The following is a 14,708-nucleotide window of genomic DNA, read 5'->3' as shown; positions in this document are numbered from 1 at the left end:
AATACTCCAATTTTCTTTCCTTGGGTTCTTTTCAATTTCCATTCCACTTCTCGGTCAATAAATTAGAAGAAAAGGAAATCAGAAAACGGAGGGCTCCGTTATCAAACCATGGACAACTGAAACGTCTCCCCTTTTTCACGTCTTGTGATGCGTATTGTCTCGCCACCTGAACATAGCCCTTGCTTCACTGGGAGTAGGAAAAAACGCAAAAAATGACACGTTCAAAAAGCGAGAAAACCTGATCAAAACACACGTATCGAGAATACCAGCTCTTTGGAAAAGCAAACACATGTGTCTCTTTTCTCCTTTCCCTTTTTCTTGTCTCTTGCACATCCTTCAGGGGAACCTCCACGGAGCATGTCTACGGAGTACTCGAATGTGATAGTATTGGATGATGTATGTGACATGCTCCGTGAGAGTGACAAGGGAAATCGTTTTCGTGTTGCCGGGCTTCCTGTTGCGTCTCGTTGGCCTGCTTCAATGGTCAGCAAGGTGCTGCCCAAGTTTTGGGTCTCGACGGGCCGCCGGGGAGCACCGTTGTCCGCCCCATAAAAAGAGAGCGGTACTTTCTCTCTTGGTAGAGCCAGCAGTGATCGGGGCACAAATGGGAACCTTGGACTGGGGTACCCAGCAGCCAGGATAGGCAGTCGTGATCCGGCGTGTGCCACTTGTCAGCCAGAATAAGAGAAAGAGCAACCAAAAAAAGAAAGTAAAATGTGAGGACTCAATTCCAGGCGTTGGTCAGGTGGGCAAACAGAAACGAGGGTCACCCCTTCCTCCTCTCAAACTGGGGGTCATCCAACCAATAGGAACGCTTTCCAAGAGACACATGGGTTGAGGCCGCTGTAAGTGGGGGTAATATTGCCCGCGGGCCCCTTCCATGTCTCTGGTTGTCGGCCGTGTGTTTCTCCTTACCTGGCTCGCTGGGAGCCTGGGGGTTGTTGTTTGCGCCTTCCCCCTGGCACGCAAACACATCCCAAACAAACGAAGACACGAAAGTTCGGGGGAAGGGGGAAGAAGGGGTGGGGGGGAAAGCAGAAGGTACAGAAAGTATTACGGCTGACAACATCGTGCCTTCTTAATCCGGAGATGATACGTCGTACGTCAAAGGGGAAAGCGCAGCAGGGAAACAGAGGAAGGAAACCCCCCACGCTCAAGTGTCACGAGCGGTTGCCCATCATCACAGCCATGATTGATGATTGTCACCAACACCAACAGTTGGAAAGCACCCAGGCACCGCACGGCGCCAACGTTCACATCGTACCATTCTATTTCCAAAGTCAGCCTTCTGTGGGGGTGACAGGAGATGAAAAGACAGGCCGTCGCGGATGTTGCGACGCGGCCGCGACTTGGCTTTTGCTTGGTTGATCTCGTGCCGATACGCTCGGTAACGGTTTGGGATCGCGTATGGAGAGCACGCCTTTTGCTTGCATCGTATAAAGCAGGCACGTTTTGAGTCGCTCGCGTTACTGTGCAGGGCTTGACACAGCACTCCATGCATGTCCAACAGCACGCGCAGAAGGAGGCCGTTCCTTGCTTTAGTGCGATGCGATGCGGTCGCGGTGTTGTGCTTCTGGGCGGAAACTTGACAAGGGCCAGCCGATATGGACCTTGTCTGAGATGCCGCTAAAAACGGACCTTCCGTGGAGTTTGTGGCAGCCTTCCTCTCCAACACCAGGCTCCTTGTTGGTCACGTTGGTTTCGACAAGTACTGTTTACCATTCCCGTTTTGCGTGGTCGAAAGGAAGAAGGAAAGGAGGTAACGAGACAAGGAAAGCGACTTGTCCAACAGAACCAACAGCGACAACAGCGACAACAGCGACAACAGCGACAACAGAGACTTGGTCACTGCGACAAGTAATATCCGTATGATGAGCGCAGAAACAGAGCACAAGGATGACCATGAGCTGGTTTCCTTTTTCGGCACTTGGACAGGCTCATGTGAATCGAGAGGTCTGTAAGCCGCATTGATCTACGGATAATAGGTCGTGCGGATGTGCTTGGGCCTCATACAAGTACGACATATACAACGGAAGAATATTTCGTACAACATAATGGAGAATGGCTCCTGTGAGAGGAGATGGGTCACCGGCAAGGAAAGGACCCAACCGCTGGGCGGCTTCCCCGCTCCCCCATTGCTGATCCTTTAATGCACACAGGAACAAGAAACAATGCTCGGGAGAGTAAGAACGAGATCTCACACCGCACGCACCCTGTATGGCACTGTTGTGTTACGGTTTTGGGAAGGTGAACAAAAGAGAGGCAACGTTGCTGGAGATGGCAAAAACACGACGGAAGATCAAACTCTTTCCCAATGCGGAGCAGATCCCAGTGATCTTTGGGGCCCCAGCACCATAGCGCGCCCAGTGACTCCGTCGTTCCCTGCAATTACGGAAGACGTCCCCTGTTGCCGTGCGGAGAAGGAGGATGCGGGCGAAGAGCTTTTGGGCGATGAGAGTATAAATCACGTGACGCGATGCACGAAACGGTCCGTCTTCACCGAGGTCAGCTGCGTGGCGTACGAAATAGCTGTTTTCACATTCCATATTTCGACGCGGCAAATGCTGTTGCCTTGCGCGATGCTGGCATCGCTGTCTGCAAGAGTACGACTTTCGGAGTACATATCATGGGTGATGCTGTTATGGCAACGTACATTGCACGGAGTAGATATTCTGTACAACTACAGAGTCTCAGAGTACATCGACGGCCCTTCCGTTGACTAGAGACGAGGCTAGTGGTATTGGCCACATGGCACCGGGGCCAGACGAGGAAGGGCGACAGCAAAAGCCCAACAGACAACGCCCATGTGGAGCCGGTTTTGATTGGAAGGCCCAAAAGTCCCAGAATACGGAGCAGACGCCCAAAGTGGAAAGACGGGTTGGTGACGGTGTGCAACGTTCGAAGTAAACAGGAGAACCGGGCACAGAACAAAAGAACCGTAGGGCTGGCGGCTGGTCAGCGGCGGCGGCATCCATTATGAGGGAAAGAAAGGCCAGGCGATGCAGGCGTTGGGCAGAGAGAAAGGACAGAGCAGAATGCATGGGCAATGGCAATGTACGAAATACTTTGTCTGTCGTAATGACGCCGTATAGCGGACACGCAAGACACTCGCCACAATCGTGTCCGGTGGGAGTCTGGATGCCTTTTGCTCTGATTCAGAGTGCGGTGCCCGTTATCACATGACAAAATATGCACCCATTGCACGATTTACGACCATGTTTACAAAGTAGCGTTTCTTGTCCAGCCCTAGCGAAAGAACGCAGGTTTCTAGAACGCTTCGAACGCCGAACGATAGTCGAGAAAACGGAGGACGAGTGTCCTCGTGTTAGAAGGCAGGGGGCGGAGACTTGGCCGGCGCTTTTAGCCGAATTTACCCGGATGTCGACAAGCGATTTTCGACACGGACAATCATCGGTGAATTTGGAGATTTGAGCAACGGCCGTATACCATTGGGGACACAGAGACTACCGAGAGAGCATAGGGAAAATACCGAGTACGCGTCGTACAGAGCACATGGTACAGAGCACAAGGCTGGAAACGAAAAAAGGAAACACCCTTCAGCAACAGTCGCGATACGACAAGTTGTAATTACACGACGCATGAGTGATGATAACTCTCCAAAGAAAGTTGTGACGTGATTTCACTTCATACCGCGCGAGACCGCCCCGAGACTCCGCAGGGAATGAGGAGCGTCAGAGAAAGAAGGCCCGAGTCGGTGCGGAGTATGCGTGAGGGGAAAGGGCTGTGACAGAAGGGCTGTCAGACAGCCTCGCAGTCTTCTTCAGCGAAAGGGGAACTGGCTGCATTGTCCGACGCAGTGGAGCCGACGGTGAGGTGCCGCGCAAGCGAGCACAGACTGATACAGGCGCCTCGCAAACGGTTGCAGCCCCTGCATGACGTCTGGACATACAGAAGTAGTATGTAGTATCTTACGAATGTACGTCGTAGGAAACTCTGGGGCATTGTCGGCACTATTGCATCGCCCCAGACGCGGTGCCCATCGTGACGGCCGGCGGTCTGGGGTATGGTATGGGGGATGCAAAACGGGGGAGACCGGCCTGGGGAGAAAGCAGAGGGCAGCAGAGGGCACTCGGCGAGATACGAGCGAGGAAGAGGCCGAGCGATTAATTTCGCACACCATCTCACGAGCGCCGATGCCAACGAGTAAAATTACAGAGACTTGATAGGATGCCTGGCACCTTGTTTAGCTTTCTCACAGACACGGCGAGAGGGTGTAGAGGGCCGTCTGGCCGTTGACTCTTGCCAGCCTGTGTAGGTGTAGCCAACAAGAAACAATTCTCCGTGAGAGTTTCGCCCTTGTTTCCCCTGCCAAAACGGAACAGCCGACAACGACCGCGGATGACCGTCGACGTCGACGCGATTGGAGCCTTGCCCTCCCCAGCCCCGGCGACTGGCTGGACGTCGCAGGCGCCGGCGGCAATGCACAAAACGGGGACGGCCAAATTGGCCCTGAAATGGCGCTTGGTCGCTTGGAGCCAGGAGCCGACATGCTGCCTGCCGCAGGAGGCCTGTTGGCAAGGGAAGGGCCTAGCCTGTGAGCCTGTGCAGGCCCTGCAGCCATTCTCGCCATGCCGTCTGCCCTCGATGGAGCAACAATACTCCATGCGGAAGTACATCGTCTCCGAACGAGTCTTGCCACTCCAGCCTCTTGGGGGCAGGTCTAGCAGCCAAGTGGCTCGGTGTAGTTGTCCGAGTTCCCGAGCATTGCCCCAAAACGGTTGATCTGCTTGCCTCTTTGAGGAGAGGCTCATCCGGTGTGTCTGCGACTGGCCCGAGATGCCACCAATCGGCGGACTCGTCTTCTTCAGCAGGTTGAAGCTGTCCAGGCTCAGAACTCGTCCGCATCGGACTTTAGATTGTGGGTGTATTTCGTACATGTACGGGAATTTGTTGCAGCTGAGATCCAGGCTGGTAGTTTTTGGCTTTGGCTTGTGTATGGTGAGTTTTCCCGTGTCCATGGCCGGTCCTTCGTTGTCGCATGGGACTGCTTTGCTTTCTCGTACTTCCCTCTATGGTGCAGACAAAGGCGACCAAGACGACGACCCGGCTACAACACCAGACGAACATGGCGAACCAAAGGACGCCAAAACATGCGCCAAATAGAGCCGGTTCGATTCGACGATCGCCCAGGGCTCTTATTCAACGTTTACCCCAGGTCGGCTATTTTCTTTGTTTTCCTGTCGGATCGCCTACCCCATTTGGTACGGGGTATTCTGCACGACGCCAGACCGTGCAGCCATCGTGGACTGTGGACGATGGCCGTCCTGACTCACAAACAGGCCATTTTCCATCGTCACGATGGATGAAGGGAGGATTGGCCTTTTTTTTCTTTTCTTTTTTTTCTTTTCTTTCCCCTTTGGGCCGGCTACGATGTCCGGTCGATGGGGTGGGGGACATGAAGATGAAAATGGAGCAATATGTATTCCGCGTGTCCATTTCTCCGCCTCGTTCTTTGTCCAGTTGGAGTCATGCGACGCCGTAGATGTAGACGTCGACGCCGACGTAGTCGTAGACGAAGCATTGTCCAGAGGTTAATCTGTGCCTTTTCCTTTGCCGTCGGATTTCAGTTTGTCGCGCCTTCCCATTGTGCACTGCTGGATGTGACCATGTGACCGTGTGCGATTTGACGAGAAAGAACGCAACTCGTGCCTTCCTGCATATTTGGGGCCGGCTGCTGCCCGCCACGTGCGGGATGTCGCGCACGATCGTGCCTGCTGAATTGAATACTGCGTATGCATGCAGATGAGGCGCATACTGCTGGCAGGCACGATGGGTCATGTTGCCAACTGCCATGAGGGTCACAATGGAGTCGACAGTAGGGCTGAACAGCCGTTGGCTTCTCACGATGGAGACGGAGTACGCATGCGACATACGACAGACCGCAAGGCCAACACATCTATGGGTTAGGCTGCTGCCGTGCATGATCACGATGGGGGTCTCTCCGCTGCCCCTCCGCCCCGCCAAATGGGCACCCACGCTTGAACCACGGTGGCATATTTTTGGTGATCATGGGACGTCTGTTTTTACGTGTTGGCATTATCGACTGCACTTTGACGATGGTGACATGTAAATGACTTTCTAGTGAATGGCGGGTTGTTTTTGTTTGTTATGATTTATGTCTGGCCGCGCTCTATTTTTGTTGAATTTTATCCAGGACTTTATTTTCATTTGAATTGCCTACCATTTGGTGACAATTATTTTGAAATTATTTTGATGTTAATTTGAAATAGATTGTTATGTATTTTTGTATTTCTGAATTTCTTTCTCTTTTTGTCACGACGCCGAGGACAGACATACCATTGCCCAGGACTCAACCCGAGGCGGATGTGTATTTGTCCGTCTCAAGCCCATGTCTCGCCTTGTTGTCAGTCGGTTGTCACGTTGTGTTGTCGCCAACACACACATCACACCATCTTTGCCATCGTCACCCTGCGTAGAGCCGTACCCCTTCTGTCGGGCCGCAAGGGCCGCGACGCGCAACGATGGCGGTTACGGCGTGAAAAGTGACAAGATCCACGAGGGGAGAGGAGAGGGGAGACGGAAGCGAGAGGGTGTGTTGTTTGTGGCAATGTCCACAGCGGTGAGAAGACTGTCGGGAACGCCAGTGGACCGTCGCCGTCTCTCTCGGCAGCGATGGTGTCCAGACAGCCGCCATGGCGCACCTCCTTTATGCTTCTAGAGGCCTTCGATTGGTCTTCTATCTGCGCCAGAGGGCAAGACTGGCGATTGCAAGACATGTTTCAAATGTTGGCACTCGGAGAGGAGACCCTGGGAGCGAAGGAACCGAGAGAAGGTGTGCAAGAGGAGAGCCCATCGCATCAGAACACCAGAAACATCAGTATAGCAGAAACATGTCGGCACACTCGAACCGCCTCGCAAGCCGACTGCAACTGCAACCATCCATCTTGACTGTCAGTTGACAAGACGTGTTTCGGGCTGTGTCGGTTTCAGCCACGGACGTGCTATTTTCGGATGCTTTAGGCCGTTCGTTTCTGGATACGAACCGCCGGTGAACGATTTGGGGGCCAGAGACAGCCCATCACGCTGGCCATTTCGTCATACCCGAGCGTACGCGAGGACAGAAAGGACACCAAAAGGCACAGGAGTCCTGCATGCAACGAATGGACGATGCAACAAACCATACGTCGTACAGGGTGCACACAAAATGCACGAATAAGATGCGCCAAACAAGGTCAGTCGTCCCGTTTATGCGGGGAAATGGCCGCGTAGGAAGCAGTCACGCTTTGTGGCAGCCAAGGCAGGTTTGCGGTCATCGTGGTGACGGATGGTGAGCCTGCTGCCTGCTGCTGCGCTGTCGTGTCTTGCTTTGTCCCCGCTGCTTTGCATATCGTCCCATTCGCAGCCGACGGCCAGACGATCATTGCATCTCGTGGTAGTCGTCTGTGTGCTGTTGTTCGCGGGACAAGAAAAGAACAGAGAACAGACCAAGGTCGAAAAGGCGACAGCACGCCAGGCGGGACAAAAGAGATCATGTGCAGGTGCATTTATGCGGCTGGCGGATTCGATTGGACGGACATTGTGAGCTGCCTGAATTGCTCGAATCGCCCGAGCCGAACGGTGCAACCGATGATGTCAGCTTTGACCAAGACATGCAGTTGAGCTGATTCACGATGGCGAAGATGTTTATGTTTGCATGGCATGACGGTCGGTGAGACAAGACTGGAAGATGGAGAACTTGTCAGGACAGAATTCGTCGTTGGAATGCAATAATGTAATAATCAATAATTGAAAACGAATATATATATATATATACATACTGAAAATACAGAAAATACTGAAAATACTCAAATAAAGATAAACATAGCAAGGGACATGTCACGCAACATTGGATGCCCCTGTTTGACTAATACTAGCTTGATGGAAGTAAACAAATGGCTGCACTCTGTGCTAGTAGGCCAGACGATGATTTTTATTTTGGACAAAGAATAGGTCCCGTTTAAAGTCATTCCGCGCCGTCTGTTTCCACAGCGTCCCAACATCCTTCCGCTTCTCATCAAACGGACAACCAGAAAAGGGCCGAGCTTTCCTCGGTTGCACAGCGCTGACCAGAAGGGCTTTTGGAGGGACGTAGCCGGATCTACATAGACGCAATGCAACCAGCCACGACAGGCCATTGTCGTCGTCGCCGGTCACAATGCTGACACAAAGAAGGAAGCAGAGACAGGGGTGCGTCAGAAAAGAGACGAAGACAAAGAGATACGAAGACGAAGGAGGCGGTGTACAGAGCATGTCCAGCCGGCAGGACGACAAGACGAGGCCATGCAGCGCTCCTATTGTACAGATTTCACAGATGGGCAGCCCGGCAGTCACACTCGCAATCGGCAGTGATGACCCTCGACGATGCCAAATCATAAAATCATCCTGCTGTATTCTGTATGCCGTAGCACATCTGTCCTTGCCTTTTTGCCAGTCTTATTTTTCTGCTCAGGTGAGCGTTTTTGTGCTATGCAGGAGCGGCTCGTCTAATTCGTACCGTCTTCCATCTTCCGTACCACGTCGGCAGAGCCTTCCCAGACCCGGTCCCCACGCCCCCTTTCCTTTTCGTAGTCCGTTTTGCCATTTCCTCCGTTTTGACAACGTCCCGTTTTCCCGTCTTGTCGTTTTCTTATTGTCATTGCGGCGTTTTTGTATCTCACCTCTCCCTCAGGAAGGGATTCCCTGTCTTGAGCTCACCGGTCGCACTCTCACAGAGAACCAGAGTACTCCGTACAGAACGGAACGGTACGACATTTCGATGAGTAAGTCGTTACGAAGCAGTTATCTAGTTTCTCCAGTTTCTCCAGTCTCCAGTCCCTTCACTTTTCCGCTCGTCTGTCCCTCGCCGGCCCCGAACGCACGGCTTCGGGGTGGTCTCGGACCAGAAGAGGCAAAAACAGTGTGGCATTGCGGCAAAGGTGGGAAGCGAGGCAAGACAGAGCTGCGAGTTGACAGAAGAAGAAGAGGAATCGAGAGAAAATGGTCACGAGGGGACCGGTTGTGTGGCAGTTTCGTTCTCGGGCAATCTTCAAATTGGTCCTGATGAGGCATGTATTTTGTTTATTTTGAAGTCAATTGGTGCCTCCGCCTGACAAGAATGGAAAGGCTGCTGATAATGAACCGTTGCAGAGTTACAGTGAGAGTGGACAGGGTCAACAAGACTTGACCCTTGTTGTCCAATGCAAACCTTCCACGGCGGACTCGATGAGACACCAGGACACGTCGAAAATCGATATCGCCACTCCCCACACGCATACAACCACCCAGCCATCTTCCCCAGATTGTTTGACATACATTTGTAGGGAGGCAAAGTTAAGCGTGGCGAGCGTGGGCGTGCGAGTGTGTGTGGCAGGTGAGCTGTTGCAGTTTAAAATGGTTGCGATGAAATACGACGTCTCTGAATGGGGAGTGATGTGCAGAACCAATGGCTGTCTTTACTTTATTTAATTTATTTTCACGAAAAACTTTATGTCGCTCCAGATCACCAGATCCGAAATCCTATATGCGCCCTTCAACTTGTACGGAACGCTGCAATGCATCCCCGAGGCCCGGCCAGCGTCTGACCAGGCTGCAGCCTTGCCCAGATGGTCTTGTGGCAAGGTGCAGCGGCAGATGCATTGGCCAGAGCCTCTGTGCTTGTCTGGCGTCCTCGGCCACACGGTCCGTCGTCCGTCCGCGTAGTGCAGAGGAGCTGTGCCGTCGAGTCGAAATTGTGTCACCTGCTCCGTCCTTGGCCAGCTGCCCTAACAGATTACGGGGTACGAATTATGCCATATAATATAATTACGTCGTATGATTATGTGCACGGCAATGGCAGTGCCTTAATATGAGGTCGAACGGAGAAAAGGGTAGCCCACAGCCAGGGCCCACACTCATTCACAGACCCGAAAAAAAGGTGTGAGGCCTCGTCTTCGGCGCGGGCCTTGTATCGTTCAGCAGTTCTTCAATCCGACAATCTGCCCCAAGACGTTGCCAATCACCCGAGCAAGCTTTGACTCTAGATGAAGCACGAGAGAAACAAAGAGGGTGTGCACAGAAGTCAAGGCGTCAGAAATGTCAAAAATGTCAAAAATGTCAAAAATGTCAAAAATGTCAAAACGAAACGACATTGACCGTTTTAGCACGGACATGACCGTTTGAATGGACGGCCGTTGACAGATCAAGCAAGGAAGGTCTAAGCTTTTTGGGGGATCGATTACGAAGGGCATTCCACCAACATGAGCACGTCTCCATGCGTACCACTCTGCTACGTAGTATTGAGCCTGAGTGTGCGAATGAGTGCGTTGTATGGCTTGTCACCGTCGTTCTTGGACCAAACGAGACAAACAAGCGGTTACAGGGTCCCTAACCAGCAACCACGCGACGTCCAAAATGTGACGTAAGATGCCAACGTCGATGCGATTACGCACCGTCTTCACGCCGTATTTGTCTATCTGCATCACTTCGTCGTTGCATGAAACGGGGATTTGCTGGAGCGCATAAACGATGGTCGTCTCGTGACTCTTTTTGCGAACTGGATGTGTCCGGGATAAAAAGACAGGACGAACAGATGCATATACCAGGGCGGCGAAGGGAAGACGGATAAAGAGAGACGGAAATAAAAAAAAGCAAGACAAGAACAAGGAACAAAACCAAATAAAAAATACGCACAATGGAACTGCGTATGTTGAGAATTCTTTTCCCTCAGTGTCCTGCCACCGCCAGTTTTTGGAGATCACGAAACACAAAACACAAAAGCGACACGGTCTGGGCCGTCCAGCGTCGCATCAACCGCTCTTCTCGCACTTTTTGCCTCCGTTAACAGGCCTCCATTCATCCCCGTCTCCCCTTTTCGGACGCGTACCACTGTTTTCCGTCGCCTTTTTGTCATGGCGCGGGATGCACGCCGTCCGAGCGTACGGGTTCCTTTTGGCTCGTCAGAAGCAGACGGCAGAAAGGAGAATACAGAAGCTCTTCGACTGGCCGTTTTGGCCCATGATCGAGACCTGGACGGCCCGTTTTCCTATATTTCCCCAGATTTTCGCGGTGCATGGGATGCTGCTATAATACTGCAAAACCCGCTTTTGTTGACAAACGAAGGCATTCAAAGGTTGACGGCCACGGCATGCCGCCTCATTCATTTACCAGATGTACCAGAGAACTGGGTACGAAGAAGGGGGAAACGGTGGACGATAATAACAAAGGACGAAGTACATAAAATGGAAACTTGCTTTCGATTCACTATGGCTCCGTTTTGATCACCTTATGTCTTGACGAACGAAAACGTCGATAAAATCAAAGAGCAATCCTTTAATTCTCCTGTGAAAGCCGAAACCATACGATGCTGCCAGCGACAAAAACACAAGAGGGTGGGAGGATGATGCCCCTTACTCGTTGTTTCTGCTGTAAGCGCGCGCCCCCGGTGGACATGCAGGCGCTCATTCCGAGTGCAGCACTGAAAACGTGTGCCACGCCCTTACATACCCAAGCTCAGCACCTATTTTTAACTGTCAGACGACCGCGCAAGTACAACGTTGGCTGGTGTGATATTCTGCTCTCTGTTTGGCGTTGATTCTTCCGTCTTGTCACGTGGCAGCTCCGTGTAAGCCAGCGTCGGGAAACGGCAAGAGCCGTCGGTGAGCGGCAGCATCCTAGCCTCCTTCCATTTTGATTTTTCCTCTGATAGCTGTCGTGACCTCCCTCAGCCTTGTCTAGTAAAAACACATCTTACAACGTCTTGCTTCTTCAATACGCACGACACAATATATGATACAGCCCAGTCCTCCGTTATGTGCTATATCGAAGTCGATGGTCTGTCGGGAGGCCCATCCGATAGAACGATGCGAGCATGGCCTGGCCATGATTTCGATACATTCATATTCCCACGCCCTTATTTATATCTACTATACAATTTCAGAAGTTGTCACCGGCACTTGGAAGGAAAAAACGGCCAAATGAAAGCCCAATCTATGGAATCTTCCATGGAACGTAAAAAAGGTGCAAGGTAAAGGCAGGGCACCCCTCGAAAACCAAGTTCAAAAAGGCCGCACCATCACTGCTTTCTTCCACCGGCGGCAGTCCCCTGGGCGCTCCCCTCTCCTCCCACGTGGCTCTTGTAGACTTTTGTCTCCCCGAGGGAGAAGAGCACGGGGGTTACCGCGCCCCAACTGCCATTTAGCCAAAGTGGTCCTTCCGGCGGGTGGCTTGTCCCATTTCTCCGGACAGTGTTGCGATGTTGGAGCAGTAAAGCTTCACCTGGAGGCAAAGTGCAGAGCGGACCGTCCCCCGCGATGCTCCATGTGGCTTTTTGCCGCGTGCAATATAACATAGGGCCGAAACCACCGTTACGGGGAGATAACGGGAGTAGTATGGGGGAGGTGGGAGGTGAAAATGTGACAGCAAGAAGTAGATTAGAAGACGAAACGGAGACGGTGCTGTTTTGATTAATTCTGGTTAAACGTTGACATTTCGAGTTTCACTCCTACAACCTCTTCAAGTTTGGCGTGGCGATCACAGGAGGGGAGCATCTTGGTCATGGACAAGCTGCGGGCACGTCTCAAGGCATATTACGAATGCAAACGAAGATACAGAACATAGAATACAAAATGCAGCATGCGGTAATGATCCGTCCGATAAAGGGATAGGGGCTGTCCTAGGCTGGAATGTAGTCAAACGCTGAACAGCGTTACCAATAAATGTTGTGTGTATCTGCGTGGCCAACCTGGCAACAATGCGTTGCATTGCATCCTAGCGGCCTGACCGACTGATATGAAGTTGGATTTATGTTGACGTATTCGAATAAAATATATCTAAAGGTAAAGAAATAAAATAATGAATCTGTAAAAATAAAAAGAGAGAAAAAAGAAAAGAAGTAAAAATGAAAAAACGATACGGTAGGTTCTGCCTGTCCTTTGGTATTTTACCTTCAAGTCCTCTCTCTACTGCACCTCCTCAGCATCTCCCCAATGGACTGCCGTGCCCCCCACCCCTCTATCGTGTTTTCGCCTTGGCCGCCGAAGGTGTCTGATGCGTTGGCAGATAACACCCCTTGTCACGCTGGCTGTAAGGTGGCTACCCGCCGTCTTTCAGTCCAGATGACCATTTTGTGCGGCTGGCCACAGGCATCGTGTGTCGTAACGACCTGACCAGGCCCAGGCCAACGCAGCCACACACCACTTTCATTGCTGTCTTTCAACCTAGCCCGTTGGCTCGGATGGGCGGTGAGCAAAGAGCCAAACGAAATAGGGATGATAAACGGAATGTTTATTTTATTTAGTATTATCCATTCTTTGTTATTTTACTTTATTTTTCAAAAAAGGCAAAGCATACAATGTTGTACTCCGAATTGTACGGACTTGATCGTTTTCAATGGGCGTTTTTCGCAATGCCCCATCCAGACCTGTCAAGTGGACACCGACGATCAATGTCACGACGATCATTGATGCAATCTATTTTAATTCTGCGCTGCCTATGTAATTACGTCCTATGTCTGTGGCATATCGTCTTTCAGCCTTACTCTCTTGGTAGGCTTTGTTCGACTAGTCATCTTACAATGTGACCGCTGCGGTCCCCAGCACTTAAACGATAAACTTGATGAGAAGCGTCCAAGGAAAATGAAAGCTCACCTGAATTAACCCACAAATGTGAGGAGAGGACGACCGTTTGGAATTTTCATTCGACAGAAAACCAGCAGTCAACCTGCATCTCAATGTACGACGTATACAGAGCTGAGAGGCTGTGCCGCTGTGCAAATGGGCTGTGGCGACAAGCCACCCGCAGCACGGCGCAAACAAAAAGACAAATTCAAAGCGCTCGTGATTGTCGACTGCCAATTGAAATTCGCCGTTAGGCTTGGGGCGAATCCATTGGCTGTAGGGACAGGAGAGACGACATTTGTGACAGCGGATAGCTGCGCTGATGCTCGTATTGACCGACAGATGAGTAGAGGCAGCAGCCGGCAGTTGTTTTGACGGGCTGTTGCTGACTTTATTGGTATGTGTTGGCTGTTGGCACTGGCAAAGAGTATCAATGTCTAATTTACCTTTCATTTTTCTTGGTGACACACTTCCCTCTGCTGATGCTTACCCCCCGGCCAAATTTGTATTTCCTATGCTCACTGTTTCACAATCAAGCGATAAAATAAAAGCGAGTGATGCGTAAATTTACAGCTCCCAAGCCTCCAATGGCCCTTTTCTTCTTTGCACGTTCTGATCGTATCGGCTGGGCCTGGATGCTGGTCGCAGCTGCCTCGCGTAGTGCATGCCACAGGATGGGCAATATACGCGTCTGTATTACATCGTACCCATTTCTCACTCCCTCAATTCTCTCACGCATTCCTTCCACTGCTTTGTGTCCTCGATTGCCGCACTAGAAGTGATAGCAATACGGAAAGTGTGGGAGTATAGTAGAGCGGCCTAAGAAGGGCTGCCTATCGGACCAAAACATTCGCTGCTCTCGTGTGTGTCATTGGTGGTGCAGATAACGAAAAAAAAGTGTGGAGGGTGAACTGATATCATCACAGATCGGAGCAGAGAAGTCGCGGGTGGTCTTCGGATCTGCTCTTGCCAAGGCCCGGCCCGAGCTGCACCGGTGGACTGAGAAGGATGACCGGGGGCAAGAGCGCCGACGCGGAGGCAAATCCCAAACGAGAAAGAGTGATGACCATGGCACGTCGGCCTTTATGTTCGGTTTCCAACGCCAACTTGATATAA

Source organism: Sporothrix brasiliensis (assembly GCF_000820605.1).
Source record: "Sporothrix brasiliensis 5110 chromosome Unknown Cont20, whole genome shotgun sequence".
NCBI lineage: Eukaryota > Fungi > Ascomycota > Sordariomycetes > Ophiostomatales > Ophiostomataceae > Sporothrix > Sporothrix brasiliensis.
The sequence above is the reverse complement of the archived record's forward strand: the minus strand, read 5'-3'. Positions refer to the sequence as shown.